The sequence below is a fragment of the Aedes aegypti genome, chromosome 2 (assembly GCF_002204515.2).
Source record: "Aedes aegypti strain LVP_AGWG chromosome 2, AaegL5.0 Primary Assembly, whole genome shotgun sequence".
Classification (NCBI taxonomy): domain Eukaryota; kingdom Metazoa; phylum Arthropoda; class Insecta; order Diptera; family Culicidae; genus Aedes; species Aedes aegypti.
Window position 1 is genome coordinate 46,644,071 of NC_035108.1, and position 14,982 is coordinate 46,659,052.

General features: G+C 36.4%; 1 protein-coding gene and 1 non-coding gene across 5 annotated transcripts in view; one reads left to right on the forward strand and one right to left on the reverse strand.

Annotated features, from left to right (window-relative positions):
• Positions 1-14,982, forward strand: part of LOC23687720 (mucin-5AC) — a 418,483-nt gene that overhangs the window by 272,345 nt on the left and 131,156 nt on the right. The gene's annotated exons all lie outside the window — the stretch shown is intronic.
• On the reverse strand, positions 5,203-5,274 carry Trnaa-agc. The gene has a single exon. It is a non-coding gene; the product is annotated as a tRNA-Ala (tRNA).

A 14,982-nucleotide genomic window follows, 5' to 3' on the forward strand; every position in this document is an offset into this window, starting at 1 on the left:
GTAATATGTTGTTAACAAAATGTTAATTAAATCTTAAATTTGTTTTACCAAATTAGGATGATAGTGTTGTCTAATAACACAGAACACCTAGATATAAGAAATGAATGTAATGTTTGGAATGATACTAATAAAGAAATTAAAAAAAAAAACGGCCAGCTTTAATGGCTCAATGAGACTGATTAAGTGAAGCATTTTCGGAATTTTGAGGGTTATTTTTGAATTTTGATGTGAGGATTCCTTGAGGGATTGAAGAGGATTTTATCTGGACTCAGGAGCTAACACAACTCTAACGGTACCTATGAATTCCTATTTGGCTTCTTAGGCTTACCATTGAAAAGAGAATTTTCTTAGGGATTTTGATGATTCGGGGCGAGTCTTAAAATAGCGTACTCCAAGTATTCCTAACCAGTACTAGCAGACTCACACTCAAATCTCATCAATTGAGTGTTGTTCCTCTAAGAGCAAACTCCTTTGAGCATGAGTTATTGATGAACAATCAATTGCTCACAATCATATCATGTTGCAAAAGTCTCGGCTACTTAGTACGGCAAAACCTTCTTCAAAAATGTTATAATGGCAAACCAAACCATCTGTACTCCTCTAAGTAAATCACGTACATTCCACAAGAAAATAAAGCGCAAACGATAACGAAGCTCACATGCTCTAATAAGCCTAATGTAAAATCACTGTACTCGTTTTGATCACGACGTGTCCTCGCAAAACCCAAACGATTGCAGATGGGCGGCACGCCCTTGTTCGTTGGTGCAGCTCGTGAATGCCTCACCTTTTTCGGTCGACCGACTGCCCCAGGTCGATCAGACATCGGAGGTCACCCGGTTCAGCTACCACTTGAAGTGGAATCATCTTCATCGACGTTAACCATGTTCCGTAGCACAGTGAGCCAAAGCTGCCCAGAAGTAAAATCATAAATTAATTCAGCCGATGATATTTTTCTTGATTTTTTTGAAAGCTGAATCCTCCATTCCAGCCTCTAAGTTGTTTAATGAGTGTTGATACCTTTTTCTTTTTTTCACACCATTTAAACTGTGATGGTTGCTGAAATTTTGCAATTTAAAATTCTTCAAATTTTATGATCATGTCTTCATAAATATTAATGTTGATACAGTTAAAACAGTTGATTTAACAAATTATGGTTGTTAAAATCAATTCTCTCCAATATAAAAAAAAAACAATTGATTATTTTAGCTATTGTTTCTATCAATCCGCCTCTAGAAATAATCTCAATGAATTAAAGGTTTTGAAAGATTGCAGTAAAATTTGTGTTTTTGGCCAACATTTCCATGGGATACGGCCACTGTGCGTAGGTCCGTCCATCATATCGTACTTGATCGTGTACAGCCATAAATTTCAATGCAAAAACTGTCCAAGATCGGGTGAAGACGAATCTTGTGTTATACGTCAAGGTGCAAATGAAGATGATGTACCTTCATCTCATCATCTCGAATGGAATTTTATCGCAAAATCAGTGAAATCTTCACGGCACCTTCCTGCCGGGATGGTCGCCGCTTTCGGAGGTGGGCACTTCACGTCGGTAGCAAACTTAATGTAATTCGACACCCCTGCAGGCGGACGGTTTGGCAGTAGCACGCGCGTTCTTCCAAATTTGGATCCTTCAATGCGCCTGTCTTGTGCTTCAAAGCACACGACTGACCCTGTTTCTACGACTTGCTCATCACTGATCTACCCGAGTAGTAAGCTACTACAGTGTTTATTTCGTCGTAAAACATCCTAGAGATGAATCCCAAGTATGTCGCGACAACCACAACGACGATGACGGTGCGAATATTATTCACGGTGCTCCGCAGACCGTTATTGCCTAAAATTTAGATTGTCAGATTGCATTTTTGTTAAAGAACTTTACGACCACGTTAATGCTTCCAGTGGACGATTTCCCCTTTGAAGGAAGCACCACGCTAGACAATGGACTAGCAGGCAACGCCCAGTGGCACAGTCGAAATACGTTCCTGACGAAAAGTTTTCCGGGCTGAAGCGGGAATCAAACCCACACTCCTTGACTCGATGCGGCCAAATGCTTGGTAACACTAACCGCATGGCCACGAAGCCTTCATGATGTCTTCCATTTTCTAAAGGAATAAGTACGACGTTGATCTAGTTTGTATGTACCGTTTTGATTCATATTACGTACACTCTAGGCCTTAGTGAAGTATAGAGTATATATAAATCGATCGATCGATCGAATTTCCTTAGTGATTCGTAATGATTTCTCTAAAAATTTCTTTCGAGAAAAACTGTAAACATTATTTAAATATGTTCAGTTTAAGAAATTATTTATAGCGTATTATATACAATTCTTTCAGATTTAACGCCAACAACTACTCCATGAATCAACAATTGTTCTTAGATCACCAACATACCTACAGAGGTTCATCGAAGAGCTTCCTTGGGGATGTCCTTAGGAACTCCTAACAGTCATTTTCTCAGGAGCTTTGATTAGCATTCTTATGATCATAATTCCAAAAAATTTCTCTAGATATTTTTGTAGAGAATTCTACATGAACTTTCCCAAGAATTTCTTAAAAATCCATCCATGAGATTTATTTTTCAAAAATTTCTCCTACAAAAACTCCATAAATTCTTTTAGGGAGTCCTCCAAGAATTTATCCAGAAGTTTTGCTAAGTACATCCCTTGATGCAATTCATGGAATCCTAGAAGTAATTACTCTCACCTCTCTCTTTCCATACTGTATTTTGGTATCATACAATAATTAGGTTTTGTTCAGTAGTTCAGATATTATTATGATATTGTTTCTATTTTCTACGACATCCTTTGAAAAATTCATGTTTCAATGTTAGGAGCAATTTTGAGAAAAAATAATATAAGGAAATCGCAGGATTATTTACTTAAAAACCCAGTCAAGATGTTTGAGATGAATTTTGTTATGAAACCTGGAGTAAATCGAAACATAGCACTATTTTAATTCTGGTTAAATTCTTGTAACTTAAAAAAATAAACCTGTTTTTGGGAATCTCTATATGACGATGATTATGTGTTTTTAACACGATTTATGAAAATGAGAATCGGATGTATTATAAAAAAAATCCAAGATAACGTAGATGCATAATTAGAACTTTCTTGAGGAATTCTTTGGGAAAGTTTTGTAGAGCTTTCAAAGAAATTCTCGGAAGAAACCAAGGATTTATTTCTGACAAAATTGAAAAGCAAGAAAATATCTCAAGATATTTTTGTGGACTCTATGGAGAAATTCGAGCTACTCCCAAAAACTGCGATAAATTATTGGAATGGCCATTAGAAAAAAATCCTCGAAGAATCAAAATAAAACACATAGTGGAAAATGAAGAGGTTGAGTTATTCCTTATCACCATGCATAGACAGATTGTGAAGCAAGGGTTGCGACATATCAATCTTCAAGATTTTACGAATCTAGTGTGTTGAAGATAATTTCCAAAATTTTTGGTCGCATTGGCCACATTCCAGAAGTCTTCCGTGTCCATAAAGGTACCAGTTATGAAGCAAGGCTTGAGACACATCAGTCTGCAAGATAAATTAAATCAAGTATGTTGGTAACCATTTTGATCACATTGACCTCATTCCGGAGATTTTCCGGGCACCAGTTTCCTCATGAAAGTAAATGGATCAGCTACAAACAATGATTGCGTCGCATACAATCTTCTAGATTTTATAAACCAATTATGTTGGAGACTATTTCAATCGTTTATTATCCTGCTGGTCACATACTGGACGTCTTCTGGGACCTGCCTTCTTCGGGATAGTTAGCATAAACATATAAGTTTTGAAACAGGACTTGTGAAATATCAGTCTTCCAGATGTTTTGTATCAAGTATGTTGGAGGCGATGTCAAGCATTTTTTATAATAATGGCCACATTTTGAAGGTCTTATACTCTCCTCTAGATAGGAAGATAGGAAGATAGGAAGACAGGAAGATAGGAAGATAGGAAGAGAGGCAGATAGGAAGAGATGAAGATAGGAAGATAGGAAGATAAGAAGATAGGAAGTTAGGAAGAGAGGAAGAGAGGAAGAGAGGAAGATACGAAGATAGGAAGATAGGAAGATAGGAAGAGAGGAAGAGATGAAGAGATGAAGATAGGAAGACAGGAAGAGATGAAGATAGGAAGAGAGGAAGATAGGAAGATAGGAAGATAGGAAGATAGGAAGAGAGGAAGATACGAAGATAGGAAGATAGGAAGAGAGAAAGAGATGAAGAGATGAAGATAGGAAGACAGGAAGAGATGAAGATAGGAAGATAGTAAGATAAGAAGATAGGAAGTTAGGAAGAGAGGAAGAGAGGAAGAGAGGAAGAGAGGAAGATACGAAGATAGGGAGATAGGAAGAGAGGAAGAGATGAAGAGATGAAGATAGGAAGACAGGAAGAGATGAAGATAGGAAGATAGGAAGATAGAAAGATAGGAAGATAGGAAGATAGGAAGATAGGAAGATAGGAAGATAGGAAGATAGGAAAATAGGAAGATAGGAAGATAGGAAGATAGGAAGATAGGAAGATAGGAAGATAGGAAGATAGGAAGATAGGAAGATAGGAAGATAGGAAGATAGGAAGATAGGAAGATAGGAAGATAGGAAGATAGGAAGATAGGAAGATAGGAAGATAGGAAGATAGGAAGATAGGAAGATAGGAAGATAGGAAGATAGGAAGATAGGAAGATAGGATAGGAAGATAGGAAGATAGGAAGATAGGAAGATAGGAAGATAGGAAGATAGGAAGATAGGAAGATAGGAAGATAGGAAGATAGGAAGATAGGAAGATAGGAAGATAGGAAGATAGGAAGATAGGAAGATAGGCAGATAGGAAGATAGGAAAATAGGAAGATAGGAAGATAGGAAGAGATGAAGATAGGAAGATAGGAAGATAGGAAGATAGGAAGATAAGAAGATAGGAAGATAGGAAGATAGGAAGATAGGAAGATAGGAAGATAGGAAGATAGGAAGATAGGAAGATAGGAAGATAGGAAGATAGGAAAATAGGAAAATAGGAAGATAGGAAGATTGGTCCTCCTCCCGAGGTCCCTCGGGAAAATAGTTATTGCATAATAATAATAATAAATTTATAGTAACACAAATATTGAGCTTTTCGGTAATCCAATCCGCATGGTTAATAAATAAATTAACTCATTACGCGTGGTAAAGATGGATAAATTATGAATGAAATTATGAAATAATCCACGAGCTCGGCTGGGATTTGAACCCAGGACTCTTGTATGCTAGACGAGCGCTTTACCAACTAAGCTACCGAGCCACTTGGTGACCCCGAATTCAAATCTTCACAGATCACGCAGACCCTTTTCATTTTTTTTTTCATAATTTCACCTATAATTTATCCAACTTTACCACGCGTAATGAGTTAATTAATTTAATAATAAATTGTACACAGTGCGGTGCTTCGGCATAACTAATGTTAAAAACGGTTAACCCTCTAATGTCCAAATTTTATGTTCGATCTAAAAATCATACTTCGTTATTGAAAATCGTTTTAAACACGTTTAGGGCAATGATTCATTTTTGTTCGCAAATTTATGAATTTAGATTTATGAATTTTTTTTTCAAACATCCCTCTTTTGGCAATAAAAAAACATTTAGTTTTTACAATACTTTAAAAAAAATATTTTTTTTCTGAAACATTGTTTTTTATTTTCTGTGTAACTAACAGAATAACAGGTTTTAAATTATTTGAATAACCCCAGGCTCTTCTTCTGTACTTGATTGTAGAAAAATATAAAAGGTACGATTTTTTGTATTGCACGTTAAGTGAACCCTAAACATTTATCGGTCATAAAAAACAAAAACCAATTTTTCAAACATAAAAAAAAAACTACAGCCAACTCTTTCTTACTCGATATTTTGTATCTCGATATTTCCCCTAACTCAATGGAATGCGCGGTCCCTTCAATCTAGCATACTTTGATATATCTGTAAGTGGAAACCTCTCTAACTCGATGTTCCCTAACTCGATGCAATCTGTATCAGTTTCCCATGCAAGTTTACCTCTCTAGCTCGATATTTACATAAAAAAATTCAAATATCTTCCAAATGTTACCCAATTTTATGAATTTGGGTTTTATGATTATACCTATAGTAAAATGAAGGTTCACATCCCATTCCAGAGTGATAAACTTTAAAAAATAGACTGTCAAAAAAGAGTTAAATAGATTAATGTGATGAAATTTTACTATTTTTCACGCTAACATTACTGTTTCGAATGTATTTTGACAAATTGAAGAAAATTATAAAAATTGAAAAATTTTTGTTCTGTATCTCGATACCTTCATAACTCGATGGTCCAATATCGAGTTAGGGAGAGTTTCAAAAGTCAGTTCAAAAGTCAATAGGCGGGGTTGAGCTTTAAAGGGTTAAATGTGAGTGCTTAAATTTGTCTAAATGAACAGATTTTTTCTTGTTATTCTTTATATAAATGGCTTGCAAATGAATCAATCAATATCAATAATTCTCCATCGGTTGTATTTGTCCAAAAATCCGGCGTGTTCATGAGAAACAGTTAGTTTTGGAAAGTTTGCACAACACAAAAAAAAATGAGAAGGAAAATCTTTCATTTTGTAAGGGCGAAACACGTCATTTCAAAAACGTATCTGACGAATTTTTCCAGAACCATTATAGTACTAGTCATAAAATTAATTTGGCTCTGTAATGCCTAATAGAACTTGAGCCTACAAAAAGTCGATTTCAAACAACGTTTGTGGTTTGCACATTATTGTTGATAATGCTGCAGAAAGGGTGTCAAAGTTTTATAATTCTTCTTTCTCAAAATTCCTTCCAGATGTTACAAATAACTAGATGAACCAGCTCTGAACTAAATTCTGATGATGAATTCCATGTCAAATCGGTCAGTCACAGAACTCGACCATCTTCAATTTGCAGTAAGTTTTCCACATGTTTTCGGTATGGTAGAATAAGTGTTTTCCATAGAAATGGTTAGCTATAACTTCTTCATAGAAATTTTTTCACTAAAATCAGTTTTGGAGTAAGAATTTCTCAATTTGCATGCAAAAATTTATAGGCCATTTTTAAAAGTTATTCTTGAGTTGAAATAATTGATTTTTCTATGGAAAACACTTATTCTATCGTATCAAAAACATATGCAAATCAAATTCGAAGATTATCAGACACGATTTTTACTATTTTCGTCTCATTCTGGATGGAATACATCTGATAATTATGGAATATGAAAACCGGCTTTTGAAATTTGTTGACCTAAACCACACGGGTAGAAATCAGAATCCAAAAACAAGAATATGATTCATGATATCGTGATCATCTTATGAAAACACACCATCATTTGGACTCATGATATGTTGAATTGTGAGGTAATTGAGAGTATCTCTCACTTTTAGCTCTTTGTACCAATCATGATCCGCTACACATCATGATAGTCTGTTTATCGTCTACTGCAACAGCTCTGATTTTATCGAGGGGATAACCTGAGGGCAGGCTTGAGAGAAACTACTCTGCGATGCAAATATGAGGCGATTTTGCCGTTTTTCTTAGGAGTAAAAACTGAACTCAAAATTTTCAACACAAATCCATGAGCGGTATGAGTGAGAGTGCAAAAAAAAAATGCGAGGATTTTTTCTGGTTTTTTACTCTCTCTCTCTCTCTCTCTCTCTCTCTCTCTCTCTCTCTCTCTCTCTCTCTCTCTCTCTCTCTCTCTCTCTCTCTCTCTCTCTCTCTCTCTCTCTCTCTCTCTCTCTCTCTCTCTCTCTCTCTCTTTCACTCTCTTGTTGCGTTGCTCACCTCTACTCATGCTTCAAAAGAACTCTTGAGTGTCCCACCCGAATAAGGCAGTTCTCGGGGAGCGCCTTCTGTTTTTATGGAATTGTACTCGGTTGAATTATGTGGTGCATCTTCCTCGCTCATTTTTCGTTGCCTCTCTGCTCAGCATTTTTTCGCTTTTTTTTACAAAGCGCAAATATCACACTGAATGTAACGCTTATGAAGAATCATGATTATGACTCCAGAAACCATTATTCATTATCTCGATATCATGACCTAATCAATTTATTAATTTCATGACTTAATAGTAATGATTCTAGAATCATGTATCAAAAGGGCGTAACTTCAAAATGAGTCCTACAATTTTCATTTATATTTCACTCTAACGTGTAGCTTAGTCATATGAAACAACAGATGTGATAGAGATGTTTTTCTCCCAATAACCACGGTCTGCGGAGCACCGTGTAATCGCGAGTGGCGTACTTGATCGCGGAGGCCAAGTACGAAGGCGGAGTAGCTATGAACCTACGACAACGACACTGTGGCGATAGTGGCTGCCGCCGCGTTTGTCGAGAAGATGGCACTTTTCGATAGGCCATGTAACACTTCAATGAAGAGAGCCCCATAAGTGCGTCCGCTGCTGACCGCCGCCACTCATAGGTACCTACTACATACTGTTGCAAAAGGGGATGATGACAATTGAGGAAACGTGCACGGAACTTGTGTCTCGATGGATGGCTGATTGGGTGGCCATGACACGGTTCAATGGTGATGACTCGACTCGGATGTGGACTTAGGGCAGGGACGCGCTTTACTGATGGTCACAGAGCTTATTGAAGACAGGAAGTGTTTGCGAGATGATTTATGGATAAAATTGTACACGTTGTACTGGATTCAATCACAGATATGCCTTTTTAATCAATTGATTAAAAGACGCCCTGGAAAACCATAAACATGCTTTTTGAAATCTATAAGATCTATGTTGTCTTACGAAATACTGATCTATAAAAGGATAGTAGATTGCACCAAAATCGTGAGTTTCTCGATTTTTTGTGTCAAAAAAAAAAAAAAAAAACAGGTCACTTGAACAACTTAATTTAATTCTCTAGTAAAACCGAACAACATGGCCCAGATCTAATCATCTTCGGGTCTTAAATTGGCGTGATTCCACAAAAAGCAACATTCCAAATAGCAAAACCCCCCAGATCCAACCCACAAAACAAAGGCGGGTGCTCTAACGAGATTGCATAAATGGTTGACACACATAAAGTCGTTACCGACCAAATTTATTGTCTTGAACCCGATCGACATCAAATAATCCGAGCTGAGACTTGCATTAGCTGGATCGCAAAAAGGTGTGGCGGAGTCTACCTCTCGACCCATGGATTGAAGACTGGTGCAAGGTGCCCCAACGAGTTTTTCCTTGACGTCGTTGCAATGGCCGCTTATGGGGATATCTTCGCGGGCAGATCTCCCCGATACCGGGATTGAAAGCGCCATTAATTGAGCCACCTCCCTCTGGGTAGTTGCAATAGTTCAGTCAGGCGTCGTCATAGTTTTTCGAAGCTGAAACGTGCTCAAAGTTTTAGCAACCTGTTGTTGATAGCTTAAAACCGAGAACTCATTAGCTTTTTCATAATGACGTGAAATGTACATAGGTCACCTATGTGTTCCGATAAAATTCGAACCGATGATTCGTATGGATCTTTCCTTGCCTTGGGAAAGCAAGTACCCTTCGAAAGCTCAAATGAACTGCAGGCTGTTCCGAGTAATGTTTGATCAGTTGAATCTGTATGCGATTACGAAAAGAGTATCGTTTCAGAGCATTCCAAATTATATTTCTATCGTTTACCAAAAGGAATTCTTTCCCATTGTCCCAGTATTTTGTTGTGGAAGTGCAGAGGACTCCTCGGCTTCCATAAAGCAAGTAATACGTCAACCTTTCCCTTCCATCCCCAAATTGACTCGCATTCGGACGCAGCCGGCGCCGTTATTGTTTGTTTTAATAATGAAAGCACCAGTACTTACAAATTGAAGATGCTACTGATCTTGAGTAGCGTCTGTTGGTTCCCTGTATAAGTACAGCTGTTCTTCCAATAACGGAGTAGCAACTGCGGGGGGTCAATCATGTTCATGCGTTTTTTCATTCACATTTTCCAGTTACTTCATGGCTCAAGGACATTTCAATTCACTTCGATAGTTTCTTATTTCATTCTTATCGTTATTAGTTTTTCATTTGATTGGAGTTATAATGAGTCATAATTGATCATGCAAGTGGTTGCTGTCGGGTACATCAAAGGAATAATCCAAATTCACCGCCGCTAACAAAGCATTTCAACATCACCATTGACTTCTCGATTTCCGTATTACGCACATTCACACAAAGACGAAGGGCACGAACTCTGCCCCAAGTCAAAAAACACAACTCTTCCGCATAATGACGCTTTCCAAAAGAGAACCTCCTCTCGATCGACTCGATGCGGTAAACCATTAGTTGGCAAGTTGGCACAGCCATAATCAATCTCATTTACCCATTTAGCGCGGAGCAGCAGCACCACAAATGGAGCCACTTACAAGATGCTGCGCGTAACATAACGACCATCAGGCCCGGACAACATGACCGACCACTTGGTCAGCTGATGGTGTGGTTCATTTGTTTGCAATTGCTTCTTAACCTTATGTCTGTGTTCGGATATGGTTAAGTTGTTTGTGCCTTGGGATCATATTGACCCCCAATTCTAATCGTGATGATTTAGTATATTTTTATGGATTCTCGATGTTAATGCTGTTATGGAAAAAAATTTTAATTCAGTTTTACTTCAAAATATAAAACACTTAAACGGACAGATGAGCGGTTCCATTTGAATTCGAATGTCGGTATACTTTTGTATTTTTTGATTTGAATGAAATTTTGCACATGCTTTCTTTATGCCCAAAAATGCCTTTTTGCATCATCGGCTCGCCATTTTGACTCTAGCCTTACTTTTGAGAAGGGCCTAAGAAAAAAAATCCTTAATAATTTTCAAAAAATTATAACTTAGAAACGGTTTGTCCGATCAGTTTGGTGCCTTCCGCAAAGTTTTAGGTTATTGTTGGGACTATCTGGAAAAAATATACACTGTAAAAAAATGTTGTAATTTTTTATATATATCGAAAATAAAGCTTAAATATCAATTTTCTCAAAAATCGTATTTATGATTTTTTTTTTTTATTTTTGTTATATGTTAAAGTAGACAAAAAATGAAGTCTTTTGCACAGTGGGTCAAGATGGAGAAATCATGGACAAAAAAGTTATGATTTTTTGAAAATAGGTGAATTTTTGAAAATGGTCATAATAAACTTTTTAAATATTTTTCAACTCGATTTTATGAAAGTACGCAAAATTTACAACAAAAAAGGCATACGGAAATATCAGGCTAACTTTTACCGTTCTAAAGATACAGCGATTTTAATACCAAATTATGATATAATTTTCAATTTTCGGTCATTATAATATAACTTAGAAACGGTTTGTCCGATCAGTTTGGAGTCTTCCGCAAAGTTTTAGGTTATTGTTGGGACTATCTGGAAAAAAATATACACTGTAAACAAATAGTTGTAATTTTTTATATACCGAAAATAAAGCTTAAAAATCAATTTTCTCAAAAATCGTATTTTTAATTTTTTTTTATTTTTTTATATGTTAAAGTAGACAAAAAATGAAGTCTTTTGCACAGTGGGTCAAGATGGAGAAATCATGAAAATAATTAAGGATTTTTTTTCCTAGGCCCTTCTCAAAAGTAAGGCTAGAGTCAAAATGGCGAGCCGATGATGCAAAAAGGCATTTTTGGGCATAAAGAAAGCATGTGCAAAATTTCATCCAAACAAAAAAAATATAAAAATGAAATTTGGGAAAAAAGTCGTCATTTTCTGTGGAACCGCTCAGATGGTTTATCGCAGAGAGGGATAAGCAATGGAAAAGAATAGCGAAATTTAGCAAAAAAGAAATTTGATATATAACTCAGATTTTTTTTATAAAATTACAATACCTTCAGTGAAGATTTGCACCAGTAAAGGGGCTACTATATTACACATTTTTTTAAACTTTAGTATTAGTATCATTTGAAACATTACACAGTTATAATTTGTTTTCCTCTTTCAGTGCCGGAATTTGCTTCTGAGATTTTTTTTTCCATATTTAAGATAATTTCCAAAAGGGCTCAGAGCCAGGGTCCAATTGAGAAATTGTATTTTTTGAAAATTTTTGTTTCTTCATTGAGAAAATCGTTTTAAAATTTCTTTTTGCAGATCCTGCCATATATTACACATTATTTAGTTGGTTATTTCATCGCATGATGGCGATATTTGATCTGCATTCTTAAGAATTTAAAATTTGAAACGCTCATAAATTCCTTCAAGCAAAACATTGAACTAATTTAACGTGCAATGTGTTTTAACAAATAAACAACTTTGTTGAAGATGCTAGCACAGAACAGATAGTCATCTTAGAACAAACAGTTATTTTCATCTAGAGTACAGGAAAATGTGGAAAAGAGTAGGCGAATAAAACATTGTTTGCCTCACTGGAATTTACAGTGCAGGATATTGACGTTAATTTCGTCTAAAATGATCTGCCTCGCTCGTATAATTTGTTTGACGTTATGTCAACACTGTTGATTCGCTAGCATAGTAAGCCATGCTGCCTTGCAGTGCACCTGAATCAAAACATTTGGCAACAAAAGCTCGACACGCTTTAAATTGCAAACATGAACATTTTCTGCTAATTATTGGCTTTTGACGATATTTTGGCTTTCTTTGGGAATGTATTAGCAAAATGGTGTGGTGATTGGTAATATTCTTTATGTGCGACTGTAGTTTTCCGACTTTAAACATTAACTACTAACCTCCCCCGACTGTAAATTTGTATCGGAAAAAATAACGCAAATTTCAATCATGTGCACCTTTTTCGTCTAACGTTTAAAGCAATAAATAGATGTCAAACATAAAGTTTCTCTATTGACGCATTTGCTCAAAAGGACACGCGGCGTGCCCCAGAGGAAACGAACAACCACGGTTTAGCTTGCTTTTTACTTCATTTTTCTGGGAGATAACATTGCGGTGTTTTAGGGGGGTCTCGTAGCCTCGAGGTTACGGTTTCGCTTCGTAAGCGGAAGGTCATGGGTTCGATTCCCAATCCCCCCACACAATAAACTCCGTCCAGCCACCAGAAGATGCCGCACGAAGGACTGTGTATAGGGGAACACATCCATTCTTCGTCAGTATCGGATGGTGACTGAGACACACTGACCCTCTTTGTAGGCTGTTGCCTCACACGACACATATACATGGCAAAATGAACCACCGCACACCAATGGACTTCGATATGGATATGGATTGGACCAACTGCAGCACTCTCTTCTACCTGCTCGGTATGAGAGAAATAGCAATAAGAACTAGGATATAAATAGATTCTGTATATATGATCCTCGGCATAGTAGTGGCCAAGTGCACGGAGTGCCTAACAAATAAATATAAAAAAAAAAGGCTGTTTAAAAAAAAAAAAAAAACATTGCGGTGTTTCATGGAACACGGTTGTTCCTTTCCTGAACCATTCGCCACGTGGAATTTTGGGCAAATGCGCGTTTCAGGAAACTTTACAACACACGTGGCTATGTACCATATCAAGTTCAATTCCAATGTATTGGCAGTGAATTAGATGTGTATGTGTATCAGAACTAAGTTGGAGGTGATGATTTCGCATTTTGAAGAAAACTTCACCTCCAAACACTAGCGATTTTGCGATGGGATGTTGACGTTTGATCACGCATCGAGTTTTGTTTATTACTTTCCATCAAAGGACTGCTATGATTTAAATGAAGCAGAAACCTCCGTCTGTTGTGTAAATTTTTAGACGAGTGCAAGGTTGCTTAATTTATCGCGGTGTTATAATTTGTCTTTGGTGTTATGTTACATAGCACGTTGTATAGCGCATCAGATACGCTGTCCAGCAAGAATACAATGGTAGACGTTTGAGGGGAAGAAACGATTACAAAGTTCCGGTGTTCAACCAGAGTCGTGTTCTAAAAAATCAGAAAAAAATACTAAATAAATTTTTAGTTGTTGTTTCATTGTCAGATGGAATTTATACTTATCTTTGGCAATTTATGTATTCCCACGAATTTCCTCAATAGTGCGGGTCGAAGTGCGGAATCACGTCGGATCGATAAGGTGCCTTAACTGCGCATGTTGAGTGTGAGATGACGAATAAACGAGGTGTAGATACCCAACTAATCCAATGTAAGCAAATGCTCCTAAAGTTAATATATTTATAAAATGCTTGACTTCATAACATTTATTTCCAAAAACATTTAATAAGTCACAATATTAAATGAGTTAAAAATTTGGTTAAAAAAAGGCCTATGAGTTTAAAAAATATTAATGTTTATGACGATGTGTTATTCTTACAAAAATGTTTTGTGTGACACTGAAATTGTTTAGCCTTTATCAGACTTGAAAGTTTCTTCCATTAAGGATTAAAATCCCCAATGACATATTATCCTGGTTATAGGTTATAGTTTGAATCAATCCGGTACGATTGTTTACAGGAACTCTTATGCTATTTCTGGCTGTTAGCAACTTCTCAATTTTCATTTCTAAAGATAAATGAGACAAATGCCTCATCAAGGTATTTGCTGAAATATGATCTGTGATTATAACACAATGGTCGCGCAAACTATAAAACCATCTCCTCTTGATTTTTTTTCATTATAAACGGAATAATTATTGTTTGTATGCTATCAATATTCCAGAAAAAAAATAAAATCGCTTGAATTAACTGATGTTTCATGGATGAACATGAACCAGATCAAGATACAACATGAGAAAAGTCAGGATAATGTAAATTCGCGGAACCGGCGAAGTACGCGAAATTTGACCTTCAACGTGAATTTAGAAAATCCCGCGAAATTACACATTTTAGGAGAACTTATATGACAATCTCAGTAAATCTATGAATTTTGGTAATATTTTTTTTTTTCTAATTTTGGGTCGAGGTTCCATTAAAAATGTCCAAATCGTTTAGTTTCAAGTTGGACCTTTTTCTGGCTTGTTTATCTTACTCTAAATTTTGCATCGACAATATAATATTAAACTTATCATCTCATTTGCAAACACAAAGAACATTTCCACCAGGGTTGGGAAAAAATCTGAAATTCACTCTACAGTAGCCAAGCAAAGCCAA